We start from the raw sequence: 19,069 nt of genomic DNA on the forward strand, positions 1-19,069 counted from the left end.
TCATCTAGCCAAAAAGGGTGAAGTGCTTCTGGAAACTTTGGTGGTGGTTGTGGAGGTGGTTTTGGTGGGAATGGCAATTTTGGTTGTGGTGGAAACTTTAGTGGTCATGGTGGCTTTGGTGGTAGCCCTGGTGGTGGTGGATATGGTGGCAGTGGGATGGTTAAAATGGATTTTGTAATAATGGAAGCAAATATGGAGGTGCTGAAAGCTACAATGATCTTGACAATTACAACAGTCTTCAAATTCTGGACCCATGAAGGAAGGAAACTTTGGTGGCAGAAGATCTGGCCCCTATGGTGGTGGAGGCAAATTATTTGCTAAACTATGAAACCAAGGTGGCTGTGGCAGTTCCAATAGCTGCAGAAGCTATGGCAGTAGCAGAAGATGTTAATTACTTCTAGGAAATAAAGCTTAGCAGGAGAGAAGAGCCAGAGAAGTGACAGGGAAGCTACAGGTTACAAAAGATTTGTGAATTCAGCCAAGCACAGTGGTGGCAGGGCCTAGCTGCTACAAAGAAGACATGTTTTAGATAGTATTTGTGTATATGGGCAAAAAACATGAAGACTACATTTGTGATTAATTATATAACAATTAATAACAGGTTATCTTAGTTCATGTTCTGTGGAAAGTGTAAAGCAGCCTACCGAAGGGTTTTAATATAAGATTTTTTTTTGCATCCATGCTGTTGATTGCTAAATGTTACAGTCCAATCATGACACTGAATGTGTCTTTAAATTAATTAATTACATTAAATTTGTATTTCTTTTCCTGTAACTTAAATGAACTTATATGTTTGCCCAGTTTTCTATCAGGAAGTTGGTCTCTTAATTAAATTACATTTTTATTTTTAGAAGCTGTCTTTATATTAGAAATGTTAGCCCTTCATGATCTAAGTGGCCAATACTTACTCTAGCTTATTGTGTCTCATGACTTTCCTTATGAGGCTTTTTTCTTATGCCAAAATTCTTCTTTTTAAAAATGTAGCTTAATTCATTAATCTTTTCTCTTACTGATTTTCTAGCTTTGAGCCACAGCTACCCCTTAATATTCTCATGCTACCGTAAATAATTCAGCCATGCCTTCTTTTAATACTAGCATGGTTTCATGTTTTACTTTTAAAACACTAACCCATTTGAAATTTTTCCAGGTATATAGTATAAGATAGAGCTCTAAATTTATCTTTTTCCAAATGGCTATCCAGTTTTTAGGAAAGCCATCTTTTTTCCATTGATTTGAGGTGCTGTCTTTATCATTAGTAAGCCACTATATATACATAAACCCATCTCTGGACCTCCTAATCTGCTCCATTAGTCTTCTTGCTCTTTCAGGTATCTCATTATTTTCATTATAAAGGCTTTATATTTTATATCTTCTTTTCCAGGATTTACTTGGCTATTCCTCCTGTTTGTTTGTTTTTCCACATAAACTTTAAAATCAATGTTTACTACTTCCTCCTCAGAATAAAAGGACCTACTGGTATTTTTATTAGAATATTTTAAAATTTTTATAAATAAACATAAAAAGCGTTGACATGTTGCCTTTTTTTTTAGACGGAGTCTCGCTCTGTTGCCCAGGCTGGAGTTCAGTGGCAGGATCTCAGCTCACTGCAAGCTCTGCCTCCTGGGTTCATGCCATTCTGCCTCAGCCTCTCAAGCAGCTGGGACTACAGGCGCCCACCACCATGCCCAGCTAATTTTTTGTATTTTTTTTTTTTTTTTAGTACAGACAGGGTTTCACTGTGTTAGCCAGGTTGGTCTCAATCTCCTGACCTCGTGATCCACCCACCCTGGCCTCCCAAAGTGCCGGGATTACAGGCGAGAGCCACCGCGCCCAGCCAGCTGATTTTTTTAAAATGTTACAGTTGACAAAAAAGGCTCTGTTCAAGTCTACTTCTGTGTTTTTAAAAGGGTTTAAATTCCTTGTGTAAATTTTACTCATTTAACCTCTACGTTATCTTTGTTGTTGCTACTGAAAAGGTGTCTTCTCTTTAATTACATCATTCAATTGGAATTTGTTTACATATAAAGAACATTGATTTTTGTATATCAATCTTATATCTGTAACTTTGCTAAATTGTCTGTCATAGTTTTCCCATCAACTTTCACAGGCTTTACAGACATATAATTATATACTTGGCATTAAAAAAAAAACCATCGCTCCAATTTCTAAGTCTCAAATCCTTTTCTCTTGTCTAATGTTACTGGCTAATGATCACTAATACTATGTTAAATAGCAGAGGCAACAGAGAGAATCCTTGTCTAGTTCCCTATTTTGGTAGTAATGCCTCTAGTGTTACACCTTAAGAAAGAGATTTAGGCTTTAGGGCTGTGATGCATGTAATTTATCATGTTAAGGAATTATCTATTGATTTACACATGGCCATAAACATGGGAACAATAGACTCTGCAGACTACTAGAGAGAGAAGGGGGTGGGGGATGGGTTGAAAAACCACCTATTGGGTACTATACTCTCTACCTGGGTCTAATATACCCATGTAACAATCCTGCACATGTACCCCTTCTATCTAAAATAAAAGCTGAAATTGAGAAAAAGAGGGAGACACTATTCCAGGTAAGCCTGATTTAACCAGATGCAAAGCCCTTAACAGATGGACTGCAGCTCTCCCTGAGATCAGATGCTCTCTTGCTGACCTTGGAAAGGTAAGCTGCTGTGTGTTACACAGCTGTAATGAAACAAATTCTGCCAACAGCCATATAAGCTTGCAAGATGACCCTGAGCCTCAGATGAAACTATGGCCCCAACCAACACCTTAGTTGCAGTCTTGTGAGACCCTGAACAGAGGAGCCAACTAAGCTGTGCCTAGACTCTTGATCACAGAAACTGTGAGATAATAAATGAGTATTGTTTTAAGCTGGAAAAATTGTGGCAATGTGTTATGCAGCAACAGAAAACTAATACATATGGCAATTCTTCAGTCTAGTAAAAAGAAACACTTAAGTAAGTTTAACGAAGTGTGATAGGTGTTAGAAATGCTTAGGGCACAAAATAAAAAAAAAACAATTAATTCTATATAGTAGTTTAAAACAGGCTTCACAAAGGAGATGCCCCTTGAGCTGAATTTTATAAGAGGTATTCAAAAGGTAGACATTAGCTACCTATCAAAATCCCAGCGACATTTTCTCTAGAAATAGAAAAATCTATCTTAAAATTCCTATGGGATCTCAAGAAACCCATAATAGTCAAAACAATCTTGAAAAAGAACAAGGTTGCAGGTCTCACACTTCCTAATTTCAAGTTATTACAAAGCTATGGTAACAAAAACAGTGTGGCACTGACATAAAAACGGACATATAGACCACTGGGATAGAATAGCCCAGAAATAAACTCTGACATACATGGTTAAATGGTTTTCAACACAGATGCCAAGGCAATTCAATGGGGAAAGGTCAGTCTTCTCAATAACTGGTGACGGGAAAACTGGATTTTTACACGCAAAAGAAGGAAGCTGGACCCTTACCTCACACCATATATAAAAATTAACTCAGAATAAAATGTAAGACCTAAAACTATAAAACTCTTAGAAGAAAACATAGGCGAAAGCTTCATGACATTGGTTTGGTTAATTTCTCAGATATGACACCAAAAGCTTAGGAAACAAGAGAAAAAACATTAAAATTAAGGCAAATCATGGAAAAAGAGAAAATATCTGCATATTATACATCTGATAAACAGTTAATATCCAGAATATATAAAGAATACCCACAATTCAACAACAACAAACAATTTAAAAATGGACAAAGTACTTGAATAGACATTTTTCCAAAGATCTACAAAATGGCCAATAAGTACAAGAAAAAATGGTCAACATCAGTAATCATTAGGGAAATGCAAATCAAAACAACAAGACCACTTGATATGCATTACGTTAATGGGTTTTCTGGTAGATAAAAACAGAAACAAAAAACAAAAATAAAAACAAAAAACAAAACAGAAAATAACAAGTTTTGGCAAGCATGTGAAGAAATTACAACCCTTCTGCATTGTAGGTGAAAATGTAAAATGGTGTGGCAGCTATGGAAAAGAGCGTGGCAGTTTCTCAAAAAATTAAAAACAGAATTACCATATGATCCAGCAATTCCACTTCTGAATAAATACTCAGATGTTTAAATAAATAATTCAAAACCTCCCACAGATGTTTTGAATTACTGACAATTTGCAATTGAGCAGTTTCTTACATGGGTACACAGTATGTCTGTAAGTAGTAATAGCAGATTTTTATTTACTTTTAACATTGATTTATTTCTTAGGAATACTGAGAAGGTAAATAAATAATACGAACATGTAAAATGCTAAGCAAAAATGAAGAGTCACACAGGCATTCCTACATACATAGATATAGATATAGATATAGATATAGATATAGATATAGATATAGATATAGATAATCTATGTGTATGAGTAAATATACTAAATCTATGTGTATAAGTAAATACTCAGAAGTAGAAATATTCAGTCTTAAAAAGAAAGGGTATTCTGACACATATTACAAAATGAATGAAACTCGAGGACATTATTGTAAGTGAAATAAACTAGTCACAAAAGGCCAAATATTGTATGACTCTACTTTTATAAGGTACCACTTATATATGTCACAACTTCATAGAGACAAAAAAACAGTGGTTGCTAGGGGCTGAGGTGCAGGGTGAATTGGGAGTTATTGCTTAATGGGTACAGAATTTCAGTTCTGCAACATGAAAAGAGTTCTGTGGATGGACAGCAGTGATGGCAGCACAACAATGTGACTGTACTTAATGCCACTGCACTGTATACTTAACAGTGATTAAGATGGTAAATTTTATGTTTATCACAATTATTTTGAAAAGGTAGACATTAGTAGGCAAGATTTTCTAAGGAAAAGATACTTGATGAGCAGAGATACAGAAGTATAAACTAACTTAACATGCTCTAAAAAGTGCAAACAATTTGGTACCACTGAGATTTAAGGCAGGAGTCTTCAAATTAGAGTACATATAGGAGTGTGTACTACATTTCACAATTCTGGTGACGCTAATCACAAAAAAATACCCTTGGGGATACCCATATACTTTCTGAAAGATGTTTAGAATAGTTATAAGAGAATAAAATATCAGATCCTCCACTTCCACAGGTACTCATTCCAAAACTGACCAGACACCAGACTGAGACAACTGGTCTAGTAAATTAGTAAGTTCTCTATTGCTCCCCTCCCATTTCACAATTACCAGTTCAGCCACTTGACAAAAGAAAAGCATGTAATTCACCCATAGAAAACACTACTGTGGTAAACTGTGCCAGAGTTTGAAAATCACTGGAGTAGAAAAAAAAAAAAAAAATGAAAAGACAATTTGAAATATTGGTATCTGGTAAGCCTTTAATAAAAGCCTTTGCTCATAAACCTGAGGTATAGTTTTACGGCTTCCCTGTTTTATGTAATTCCTATTAAGGGCAAAGAGTGGTATTAGGAACAAGGTATTCTGGCCCATATTAGGAATGTTCTGAGTTCAGACATATTGTAAAGTGGGATGACTAAAGTAATGATAGGTTTAGTAATAATCCCTCTTCTATTGTCCCCCAGATACTGACAAAGAACATTATCACTCCTGAGAGAAGTCCCAAGAAACCTTTGTCAAACAATAGTAACAACCTGTATCTCTTTAATGTCATTTATTTACACAATATCCAGACCTTAAAATAAATCTATTAATTTTTTTTAGAGGAAAGCTGGGAGTATTGGTTAAAAAACAATAAACAGCTTGAACAATTCCAAGCCATCATCAAAGTTGGCTTTAAAAACCTCATATAAAGTATTGTTGCTCACTATGATAGTTAAGAAATCACACTTGATAGTGATTATTCCAATGTATAGGTGATAGCCAAAAATAAGTTAGACACCAAGTCTATCACTACAGCTCCATTCCCTATTCCAATACCACTCTGCTTCATAAAATGCATAAAATGGCAGAAGACACACTTCACCAGATTGTAGCAAAAATCGTAAAGAACTAGTTTTGGTTTCTGAAAAGTTTAAACTGGCTTGCATAAAGCACTGGATGTAACTATTAGAAACATACTAGAATTCACGCCTATAAAAAGCGCTATGTGAGGAATGCAGGTTTTGATGCAGTCAAAAGACGGTTGTTATTTGTGTAACTGAAAAATGAAGCAAGACTTTTGCTGACAGAAAGAACTTTCTCTGAAAGTATGATTTGACTGATTGGGTTGACAATGAAGGCTAGTTTTGACAATTAGGTTATATAGAGGGTATTTCTAAAAATAAATGAGCTAAATTTGTAGTGGGAAGGCTTTGATTAGCATATATTAAACACAAATAGTTTGAAGCTTCAAATATGAGCTAAAAATAGAAAATCGTGGCACTGATTTTTTTTTTCTTTTTGTGGGACAGAGTCTTGGTCTGTCACCCAGGCTGCAGTGCAGTGGCAGTGGCATGATCACGACTCACTGCAGCCTCGACTTCCCAAGCTCAAGTGATCCTCCCACAGATGTTTTGAATTATTGACACAAATTTGCAATTGAGCAGTTTCTTACATGGGTACATAGTATGTCTGTAGGTAGTAATAGCAGATTTGTATTTGCTTTTAACATTGATTTATTTCTCAGCAATACTGAAAAGGTAAATAAATTACAAGAACATGTAAAATGCTAAGCAAAAATGAAGAGATACACAAGCATTCCTACATACATTGATATATATATATAGATAGATATAGATATAGATACAGATAATCTATGTGTATCCTCACTAGATGTGTTCTGCTTCTTCCATTTACACAAAGAGATAGTTTAAATAGTTTCTTAGGAAAATATTATATCTCCACACCTTAAGAAGATGTAACCTCTGACTTCCTTATTCTTTTTACCATAATATGAAAATATCTAAGTGGTTTACATGGATAATAGAGCAAAGAAAAGATGACAGTCCTATATTCTTATAGTTCATAACCTAAATGGCCCCTTATTGCGTTCTCTAAGTCTGCAATATTTAATTTCTACTTTCTGGCAATCTCTGTTCTCAGGTCCTGATAACTTCCTGTCTCTATATCATTGAAGTAGGCTATATTCTGAGAATTCTTACTTTCCATTATTAGCCTTGGCTTTTAACATGCTAAAGGTATCATGTGTAAACACTCCATGAAGTGGTACTTATTTGTACAACCATGAAAATTAGAATAAAGTCAAAAATCCATACTTGAGAAAACAGAGGGGTCCAGAAACTTGAGTGTCACAAAGCCAGAACTATAAGTCAAACCTTCTGAATCTCAATCTAGGTCACCAAAATTCCACAAATATTACTGTGCACAAAGCACAATGATACAAAGCTGAACAAGACTCAGTCCTATGCTCATGTACTGGTATGTATACCTATGTATACAGAGATACACTATGTCACCATTTAAGAAAACAATAACTTGATAAATTTAAAGGTAAAAACAAATAGTTTAGAAATGGAAGAAAAGGCTCCATGGAAGAAACAGTATTAGAACTGAACCTTAAAGAATTGTTAGGACATGCCTCCAGCAAAGACTTGGAACCAACGCAAAGGTCCAACAATGATAGACTGGATTAAGAAAATGTGGCACATATACACCATGGAATACTATGCAGCCATAAAAAAGGATGAGTTCATGTCCTTTGTAGGGACATGGATGAAGCTGGAAACCATCATTCTCAGCAAACTATCGCAAGGACAAAAAACCAAACACCACATGTTCTCACTCACAGGTGGGAATTGAACAATGAGAACACTTGGGGAACATCACACACTGGGGCCTGTAGTAGGGTCGGGGGAGTGGGGAGGGATAGCATTAGGAGATATACCTAATGTAAATGACAAGTTAATGGGTGCAGCACACCAACATGGCACATGTATACATATGTAACAAACCTGCACCTTGTGCACATGTACCCTAGAACTTAAAGTATAATAAAAATATATATTTAAAAAAAAAGAATTGTTAGGACAATGATGGGAATCATGAGGAAGAAAGACATTCAAGATGAGAATACTATGAGCAAAGGTACAGGGGCAGCAAAGTATACAGAGTATCCTCCATAAATAACAAGTGATAAAGCTAAAAAAAATTGTGGTGGCCAGGTGCGGTGGCTCACACCTGTAATCCCAGCACTTTGGGAGGCCGAGGCAGGCAGATCACGAGGTCAGGAGATCAAAACCATCCTGGCCAACATGGTGAAAACCCATCTCTACTAAAAATACAAAAATTAGTTGGGTGTGGTGGTGCATGCCTGTAATCCCAGCTACTCGGGAGGCTGAGGCAGGAGAATCCCCTGAACCAGGGAGGCAGAGCTTGCAGTGAGCTGAGATTGCGCCACAGCACTCTAGCCTGGTGACAGAGCGAGACTCCATCTCAAAAAAAAAAAAACAAAAAGAAAAGAAAAGAAAAAGAGTGGTATAATATATACAAACTGCTATGGAAAATAACTGGCTGAAAGGGAGGTTGGGGCAGATAACAGAGCTCTTTAACCATAAGATTTATTCTGTAAACAGAGATAAGACATCAACAATTTTAGAAGAGGGGGCCCTTGATTAAATTACCATCTATACTGTACCTTGTTCATTTTTATAGTCTAGCTCTGTATTGTTTTTATTTGTGTATAGGTTTCTCTCTCTCATATTACTTGGTGAGATCTTTGTATTCCACTTCTCTAGAACACTCCAACACACTCCCAGTAAGTTTCCTTAAATAAACCTACACAAACCAAGCAATCCCATATCAAACAATGATAAGGCATAAATAAAAAGTAAAAAGTGTTGACTTGATTTTTAATCACAGACCAACACATATACACCATCATTAGATTTTAAATTACTACCAACATATACATCTAGTTATATTACACCACTGACATTTCCATTTTTCACGCTTTGTAATAGAAATATCAGTTGCAAACCACAAAAAGTCCATATTAAGCAGTTTCTTATTTATTTATTTGTTTGTTTATTTATTTATTTATTTATTTTTGAGACAGTCTTGCTCTGTCTCCCAGGCTGAAGTGCAGTGGTGCAATCTCAGCTCACTGAAACCTCCACCTCCCGGGTTCAAGTGATTCTCCTGCCTCAGCCTCCCAAGTAGCTGGGATTACAGATGTGTGCCACCACACCTGGCTAATTTTTGTATTTTTAGTACAGACGGGGTTTCACCATGTTGGCCAGGTTCATCTCGAACTCCTGACCTCAGGTGATCTGCCCGCCTCAGCCTCCCAAAGTGCTCGGATTACAGGCGTGAGCAACCGCGCCCGGCCATTAAGCAGTTTCTTATGGGACTAACCACTCTAAAACTTTTGTGGAAAAGGAATAACACTCTGATTTTTAAATTTCTTCCTTCATTTTAGGTTTTATACTCCAATAAAGTCAATGATGAAACATACAGCATTTCTTAGAAAAACTACAGTTCAAATATAGCAACAACAAAAATGGTAGGGTTAGATTAAAAGCAGAAATAGCACACTCTGGTGTTTGTACACAGCTCTTCTTATTTGACATTTTGAGGAGTTTTTGGCTTTAGGGTAAAGGAAAAAATAATACTATGCTTGATGTTTAAAAAGAAACCAAATACATTTCAACAATGAATTCCTGAATAACTCTGATTGGAAGATGGTATCTCAGAAGACTTTAACTCCAATTTACAAATCCAGTTTACAAATAGACTCCTAATTTACAAATTGGTTGTATTTTAAGGTATTTTTAAGTTGGCTGTTTAAAAACCACCAATTTCCCACAAGAAACAATGCAAAAAGCAGTTAGGTTCTACAGTGAATATTTTAATAAGAGCACAGTACTAAACTCTGGTACTAAACTCTGGTAACGGAACAGTAAAAATTAAAAAAAAAAATTCAGTGAGTTTCAAATAAGAGCATGGAAAATAAAATCCAGTATGCAATCCTATAACCAAAACCCTGCTCCCTCTTCATTGGCCAGGAGATAACCTTATCTCTAATACTAGCAGTTACAACCTTTTGGAGGCATTGACAGTTAAGGCATATTTACGAATTGTGCATGTGTGTGTTTATGTGTGTAGTAATGTAATGGCAGAGAGAGGAAACGAGTGGAGATTTTGCTTAAGTCAGGAATTTTTTTAAATATATTTAATGGTGGTTTATTGGTAGTTGTACTGAATTAATACCTGATACTGTATCCTCAGATCCTAAGAAAGTGTTGAGGACAAAGCAGATGTTTCAATAAAAACTACTGAATTTTTGCTAAATGATATTCTTACATAATTAGGTTCTCAAGTTCAAAATTCTGTTTACCATTACTATGCTCATTGTGTTCTTTCCAGTATTATAAAACCCTCTGCCAGCATTTCTTAACTAGGGCTTCTCATCTGAACCAATGAACACAGAAAATGATCTTAGCCGACTATTTCTCAATTCCCCCAAGGATAATACATAACTGTACTTATCTAGATACATAGGTAAGAAGTTAATAATTCCATACAAATTGAGGCTTTATAGTATTAGGGTGTTCTTTTCCAATTGAGAAAGGCTGTTAGACTAATCAGTTTTTATAAATGTTCTTGCTATGATGGTTTTATGTATGATTAAAGAATACAGTAACTATGCAATAATGTTCCCATATGTTCAATTTTACAATATAGGCACATATACAAGCAGCAAGTTAAAACCTTGGCAACTGTTTACCTTTATCTTAGTCCCCAAAAGTAATAGTTCACAAATTATAACCACTTGAAAGGCAAACCACAAAGGAAATTGTTAGGGAACACCCAAAAACAATTTTGAAAAAAGTAAAATCTCCAGAATTTGTCATATGGTAACTTTCTACATATAAAAAAAAAAAAATGCTTACTTTTTACTTAATACAGGCCACAAATTTGTTCTATTCAACTCTTTCCATTTAAATATGAAATCAACAACATTTATCAAAATCAGTACAGGGTCTAAATCCTATATTCATGAACAATGATGATCTCTTATAATTTAGAATTTCAAGTTTATAATTTTGTTTCCATTAGTATATATTCTATTTCATACAGACCATTATTTATCATTTCTAAAGTCTGTACCTTAGTTTGCTTCTAAAAATTTGTTTCCTCTAAAATTAAGCTGCTATTTTAAAACTTTTTAGACTTAACAAAAAGACTTTCTTTTGGTTAAAAGCTTTTCTTTGTACTTACAAATGATTTTATGATATGTATATGTAAAACAAAGTACCACAAGATGGTAACTGGTGAGTTGCAGAAAATTGATTTTTAAGAAAAATCTAGCAAGGCTTCAGAAATACCACACCAGTAACAAAATGTATTTCTATCTCCTGCTTAGTTTTATAATTATCCATCATGCATAGGTAACCCTTTCATTTAAGTGAACAAAAAAAGAAAATCAAGGTACGGATCTATGTAAATTGCCTCATTTCTAAACTGCAGTGAGATTCAAAGCTACAACTAATTGTTCAGATTTCTGCATTCTAAGTTATGAATTCATCTTCTATCCCAACTCACCTTAGGGAACAAGGAGCAGAACTACTCTGAAAGCTCTTATAGGAACCATATTTTCGGAAAATAAAAAATCACACTCTTATTATATTCATTCTCCTGTTTTTCACTGGGAAACAAAATTCATCACAATACAACTCGGTTTTACCCCCAAATTTATTATCACCCTTTGTCTGTGTAAAAAGTGTTGGAAAAAAAAAAAAAAACCTGTCTTTTTCTAAGAAATCACTTACACTGTGGAAGTGAAAATGGAACACTGGGCAACCTAGAAGGGACAGACATATATTTCCATGGCATGTTTTCAACTGAGCAACAGCAGACCCAGAGAATTTATAAGAAGTGCCACTATTTCTCTTGCTATTGATGAACTACAAATACTGAATACATAAAAATCAATGGTAGGGAAAAATACTTCTTTATACTCTATTTAGTTGATTTTTTAAGAGTTTTCACTATTTCCTAAAATCAGGCAAATTTTTACCAATTGGAAAAACATCTCAGAGTGATCTCCTTGCAAATAGTTCATTATCAGGTGTACATTTAAATAAATTCAGTTTGTTTTCTTTTTCAAATGAAAAGAAGGCTGAACTAGAATTTCTTTATTTTGTACTTTGGAGCTACTTTTTAACTGACTTCCATTAAAAAACTTATGCTTTTTTAAGGTCTAAGTAAAAAATGTTACCATAGAGAAATTAGGCAAGAGATGTAATTTTAAAATTACACTACCCAGAGAGAGCCAATTAACATTCTGGGAAATATATTCTCTCTATATATGAATGCTAATTGGGATCTGGTGTGTGCACGCACACACACACACACACTCTCTCTCTCTCTATATATATATGCAGTTTCTCCCTCATACATGTAAAGATAAATGCGTAGTTTAGACACAGACCTTTTACAAGAATTTCTCTTATGTGTTGCTCTGTACCTTGTTGTCATTTATTACCACTGAATCTAAGCCTTTGCTGACAACTTAGTCATCCAAAACTTAATATTGACTTAAAGTAATGACTATACTATTACCTTTCATCTGAAACCTGTGAATGCTCTCTGATGCTGACTAAGCTTAACAATCTACATATAGTAGAAGTTCAATAATTTAAAATATGCCTAAAAATGATTGCAAAGAAATACTGCTAACAGTGGTTATGTGACCTCTGCATGTTGTGATCCTAGCTTTTCTTTACTTCATATGCTTTCCAGTATTTTCAAAATTTCCTACCATGATCATATTTTATAATCAGAAAACTATTAAAAATTTTCTTACAAAGAATATGTCATATGCATAATACAAACAAAAATATTATGAAAAACAAAATAAAATAAAACAAAAGAATCTCAGAATAAAAGAAAAAACCCAAAAGAAAACTCACAAAAATACTAACAGGGGTCTCTTACGGTAATTTTTCCTTATCTTTTTCTATATTTTACCAAGTTTCTTTGTCAACATAATTATTTCCATAATTTAAAAAACTACTTTTAAATATGCAATTTCATTAAATCCTCAGCTTCTTCTTTAAATAGCCACATAGCATGTTCATGCTCTACCTGAAAACTGACCACCAATGGAAGGCACTGTCTTCCCTAGAACACTATTAAGAAGTGCCGTTTTCTCTCCTACACTCCAGTACTGTTGGGGCTTGTGGTGAGGCAGATGTCCTTCTTGCTTGTCACTACCACTATTTATCACAGTTCCTACTACTTCTTCCCTACAGCACAATTTCCTTAAGGCCCGTGCCATTAGATCATTCACCCTCTACCCATCTTGATTACCAGGGTTACAATTCCTGATTGTCCCCCTTCAGTCACTGAAAAATTTGGTAATGGGCTTTATTATCTTTCCACCTCTACTCTTCTCATTATTCTTGATTTAAATTATCCATGTGGGCAATCCACCCAACATCGGGTCTGTATATGCTAAGCTTATCTTCTGCCCTTATAATCACACTTTAAGCCTTAAGATCTCAATTCCAAGCATCTCATAATCTGAACAACCCTTCCCATTTCTGGATCAATTCCCCTAATACCCCTGCTCTTAATACTTCTTCCCAAACAGGGAAGATAGGGTCAGTGGATTAGACTGACCCTATCTTAGGCCACTAAGTGGATTAGACCACTGAACCTAACACCTTTTTTTAAAGCATGTATCAATTACCTTTATATCTTAATTTCTCACCACTCTAATCCCTGCCTTGCCCCTTTCTCACTCAGTACTCACCTGACAAAACCCCAAACCTGTTAAATCCAACTCTCTGTCTATTCCATACCTCTTACCAAGTAGCTGAACAAGACTGAAGAAAAACATACAACTATTCTGGTTGTTTGCACTTTAAATTCATGACCACAAACCTCAAAGTGGGCCCTCTGTGCTGCCAGGCAATCACACTGCTCTCCTTTACAGTGAAAGGCTTTGAAAAGGAGTTGACTTAGTTGCTATCTCCATTTCCTCCCCTCCCATTCTCTCTTGAAGCTACTCTGTCTGATCAGGCTTTCACTCTCATCACTCTTCTTAGTCCCAGCAGCATTTAGCAGAGTTGATTAGTCCTTCCTGTTTGACAGGTTTCTCTACAAGGCTTCTAAAACAACATATGGTTGTATCTTTCTTCCCACCTCACTGGTCATTCCACTTTACTCTTCTTGGTTGCACCTGCCTCCTGACTACTCCCAGGGCTCAGTTCTCAGGCCTCCCCTCCTCTATCAATACTCGGTCTCAGAGCAAACTGTCTATTAAATATGGCTTTAAATAACATATATAATCTGATGACACCCAAATTTCTATCTTCCACCCCAACCTGCTCCATGAACTCTAGAGATGCAGATATATAAACATGTATCTACCACTCTCTGCCCTGCTCATTGCGCTCCAGTTACACTGCCCTTCTTGTCATCCTTGTATCTGGCATGCTCCTCCCTCAGTGTGTTTATACTTGAAGTTCCCTCACCAGGGATATTCTTCCTCTGAACAGTCCCATGTCCCCCTCCTCCACTTAGTCTCTGCTCCAATATTACCCTATGCAGAAGACTTTCCAAGCCCTTCTAAAATAGCATCTTAGCCTACTCTATGGCATTTTTCACCAACTGACAGTCCATTATCTATTTGCATGTTCATTTGCTTTACTGACTGTCTCCCTATTAAAATGTAAGCTCCATGAGGGTAGGCTCTTCGCCCATGTTGTTCACTGCCTGGCACAGAGTGGGTAGTAAAACATTTGTTGAATTTTAAGATACATGAAACTTTTCTGTTATCTTCAAAGGGTGGGATTATGAGAACCTTTCAATAGGTAAGTTATACATTTCAGTAATGTTTAAAATTTTTACAATAAGAATGCTAATATAGTTTAGATATGTGTGCCTGCCCAAAACTCATGCTGAATTGTAATCCCCAGTGCTGGAGGTAGGGCCTGGTGGGAGGTGTTTGGATTGTGGGGACAGATCCCTCATGGCTTGGTGCTGTCTTCACAATAGTTAGTGAGTTATTTCAAGATTTAGTCATTTTTTTTTTTCTCTCTCTCTATCACCATGCTACATGCCTGCTCCGCCTAAGCTTCCTGAGGCCTCCCCAGGAGCTAAGCAGATGCCAGCACTATGCTTTCTGTAAAGCCTACGGAACTGTGAGCCAATAAAACCTCTCTTCTTTATAGACTACCCAGTCTCAGGTATATCTTTATAGCAATGCAAAGTATTACTCTGGTTATCAGAAAAACAAGAGCAAATAATAAAAATATTAAAGCTTAACAATAACAAAAAGGAATCCAATTATATGACCTGAAACTATGTATTTATGTAAGTTACACAGAAGTTTATAAGTAGGTCAGTAGGACCTAGACAAGGATGACAAGTAAGTTTTACCTTGGAAACCAACTGTAGTTGGCTGGTTGTGGTTGCTTGAAGCACTATATTGAAAGGGCCCCTGAAGCTAAATCAGTTTTAGCAGGCAGGAGTACCATACTGAGGGATATTTTCCAGGAAAACAGAAGGGGTGGGAATTGTGGCATTCACGCTAGATGAATTCCAATGCCAGATGAATACCACTCCAAGACTTTAAATCCAGGTGTGGACTATTTTCAACCCTTTCTGTTCAGTTGGCTGCTTCCAAGAATGCCTATTTGTACACTCTTTGTCTGTCTGAACTCTCCATATCAATGTCTGAGAGATCTCAAACTTACATCCAAAACAGAACTTTTGATCTACAGTCCTCTTTAAAAACAAAAACATTACCTTTCTCCCAGTCCCCTCTCTTTTAGTAATGACACCTCATTCACTCAGTTGCCCAGATTAAAAACTCTAGAAACTATCCTTAATTCCCCTCTTTCATTCAACCCTGACCCATACATTTATATTCTCAAGCAAATCTTGTTAGCTGTACCCCAAAGCATTTTCTAACTTTTCTGTGTCTCTCCATTTCTAAGGTTAGTACCTAAGACCAAGCCACCATGGCCTCTTACCTGGTCCACTTTAAATAACAGCCTTCTAGCTGGTCTGCCTGTTCTCACTTGTGCCCCCTTATAATCTATTGTCCACAAAGCAGCCAAAATCGTTTTTTAAAACGAATATCCTTATTGTGTCCCATTGCACTTGGAATAAAATCCAAACTCCTAACCCTAGGTAGTCTTCCCCAGACTATTTCTCCAACTTTATCTCAAACCACTCTCCTCTTACTCCCTACACTTCAGCCATGCTGACCTCCTTCCAGTATCAAAGCTGCTTTCACCACAAGGCTTTTCTACCAACTGATCCCTAGACTAGAATGTTCTTCCTCTGACAAGCTTTTCCTACAACAATAAGATCTCAGGTTAAAGGCCTCTTCTTCAGAAGTCTTCCAGATCTACTCAATTTAAAGTGGCAACGCAGTCACTATCACATAATCCTATTTTAAATCTACACAATACAAATAACTATTTGGCATTTGAGCAGTCTAATTTACTAATTTGTTTGTTGTCTCACTCTCCTATTATAGGATCAAGACAGTGAAGATCTTGTCTAAGATTAAGTAGGTGAGAGGGCCTGCTTAATAAATATTTGGTGAAGAGGATTTGTGCAGTTTTCTTAATGTGTGTTATATTCAGTAAAACAAGTTTTCTTTGTGTTTCTGTGTATGTTTATTTATTTATACTAGAGGAATAAATGAATGAGAACAGAACTAAGTAAGAATTCCCAATTTGGAATTAAAGTAATTCTCTGAGGTTGAAAAAAAAGCCACAAATTTATTTTGATTCAAATCAAAGTGTACCATTTTTTTTTGGCCAGGGAAAATTAGGTGCTGACTTTAAAACAATGAAAAAACAATTTGCCCTAATGGAGCTCGAGGGCAATAACAAACAGGCTATGGTAAGTAAATGCCATGAAAAGGGTACTACAGTAGAAGGTGCTATACGTACAATCAACCCAGCCTGGGAGGTAGAGAATCAGGAAATGCTTCCCAAAGAAATGCCATTTAAACTGAATCTGATCTAAAGGATGAGTAATTGTGATACATACACATGTGCTGGTGGGAAGGGGTGGAGGATGTGGCAAGAAAGACATGAAGTATAAGAGTATTTTGAACAGAGGAAACATGAGCAAAGCCCAGAAGCTGATAACATACTCAGGGAACTAAAACTAACTTACTGTGGCTGAAGAGCAAAGCATGAATTGAGAAGTACTGAGAGAGACCAGAGGTCAACAAGGTTAATATATCATGAAGCCTGTTAAGGAGTTCAGACTCTATCCTAAGGGTAAGAGTCATTAAAAGATTTAAATAATTTTATATGTAATATAATCCTTATTAACAAAAGATAATTTTAGCCAATGTGATGTGTTTAGAGGGAGACAGAAAGGTCAACCTGGAGATTGTTACAGTTTTCCAGGCAAGACATAATTGTAGCCAGAATTAGAATAGTAAGAGTGGAGACAAAAGTGAATATTAAAATCCTAGTCTAAGTATTAGAAGCAGTTAAGTGAACACTAAAAGCACAAATAAACAGGTATAGTTGTAACAGTGAATAAATTACCAAAAGTCAGATTTCACAGAATTTGGGACATCTAAGCTGAAATTTCAACAAGGTACAGTAAGATTTCCAAAGAAGAAGAAAAGGCATTTCAAACTTTATGAAATCCTTTTATTTTCCTTTTCATATAGAGACAGGATCTCACTCTGTCACCCAGGCCGGAATGCAGTGGCACCATCATAGCTATCTGCATCCTCAAACTCCTGGGCTCAAGAGATCCTCCTGCCTCAGCATCCCAAGTAGCTGCAACTATAGGTACACAACCACCATGCCCAGCTAATTTTTAAATTTTTTGTAGAAACATGGTTTCACCATGTTGCCCAGGCTGGTCTTATACTCCTGGCCTCAAACAATCCTCCTGTCTCAGCCTCCCAAAATGCTGGAATTATAGTGGTAAGCCACTGTGCTGAGCCTGTAACAGACTTTTATATAGCAGAGTTATTTCCCTGTTCAAATAATTTGAGAAAATTAAAAAATAATCTGTATGTTTAAAATGTATATCCTATTTTTTTAGGCAGAAACTTTAAAAAAATCTCCATTTATGACTCACATTATGATTTCATCATACCTTATTAAATCTATTCTGATAAACTACGAGCTATAAAAATCTTGAGTCTGGCCTCTAGCAGATCTTTGTTATCATTACAAAAAAGTTTTCCTGACAGTAAAATCACAATGAAAAAATAAAAACAGTCCAGTCAAGACATACACAGTGTATATGTAAATTTTTAAATAACTGAAGACTTTAAAATGGAACATAATGTCTTATCATTATGATAAAAATTAGACCAATAATAAAATGTATCTCAGGATGAGTTAAACTTAAAAGATAACAACTGTACAATCTAATTCAGCAAATATTTATTGAGAATGTATACACCTACACACATTTATCTTTCCACATACATTGTCCCTATAGTAGGAAACAGAAAGATAAAGAGCTAGGAGGCAGATGCTTCCTCAAGAATTTTGTAAGCCAGATGGGAAGACAGACATAATTCATTTCAGGTCGCATTTTTACAAGACTTCTACAATGATAATGTGACTTTATGAATAAAAATGGTTCTAGCAGAGGAGTCTTTGGTATTCTTTTGCATTTAATAATGTAAGCTGCAGATGTCAAAGGATTAATACACTAACTATAGTGAATATATTTTATATTTCCATTATTTTACTCTATACATGTAATGTTGGATTCAAGAAAATTACTACTGATTTGAATTATGACCAAAAAGTTTAACTGCCAAATATCAAAAAGAAACATCAAACTCAGATAAGAAATACATGGCAAACACAGAAAACATATGAAGATGAAAAGAGTATCTGCCCGGGTGCGGTGGCTCATGCCTGTAATCCCGGCACTTTGGGAGGCTGAGGCGGGTGGATCACCTGAGGTCAAGAGTTTGAGATCAGCCTGGCCAACATGGTGAAACCCCATCTCTATTAAAAATACAAAAATTAGCTGGGCGCTAATGTACAGCTGGTTGCAGGTGTCTGTAATCCCAGCTACTTGGGAGCTGATGCAGGAGGATTGCTTGAACCCAGGAGGCAGAGATGGCTATGAGCCGAGACAGTGCCACTGCACTCCA

The 19,069-nt window shown here is 35.9% G+C and overlaps 1 protein-coding gene across 4 annotated transcripts in view; it reads right to left on the minus strand.

Annotated features, from left to right (window-relative positions):
- Positions 1-19,069, minus strand: part of SLC30A7 (solute carrier family 30 member 7) — an 86,260-nt gene that overhangs the window by 41,343 nt on the left and 25,848 nt on the right. The gene's annotated exons all lie outside the window — the stretch shown is intronic.

Source organism: Hylobates moloch, unplaced genomic scaffold (assembly GCF_009828535.3).
Source record: "Hylobates moloch isolate HMO894 unplaced genomic scaffold, HMol_V3 SCAFFOLD_5, whole genome shotgun sequence".
Lineage (NCBI taxonomy): Eukaryota > Metazoa > Chordata > Mammalia > Primates > Hylobatidae > Hylobates > Hylobates moloch.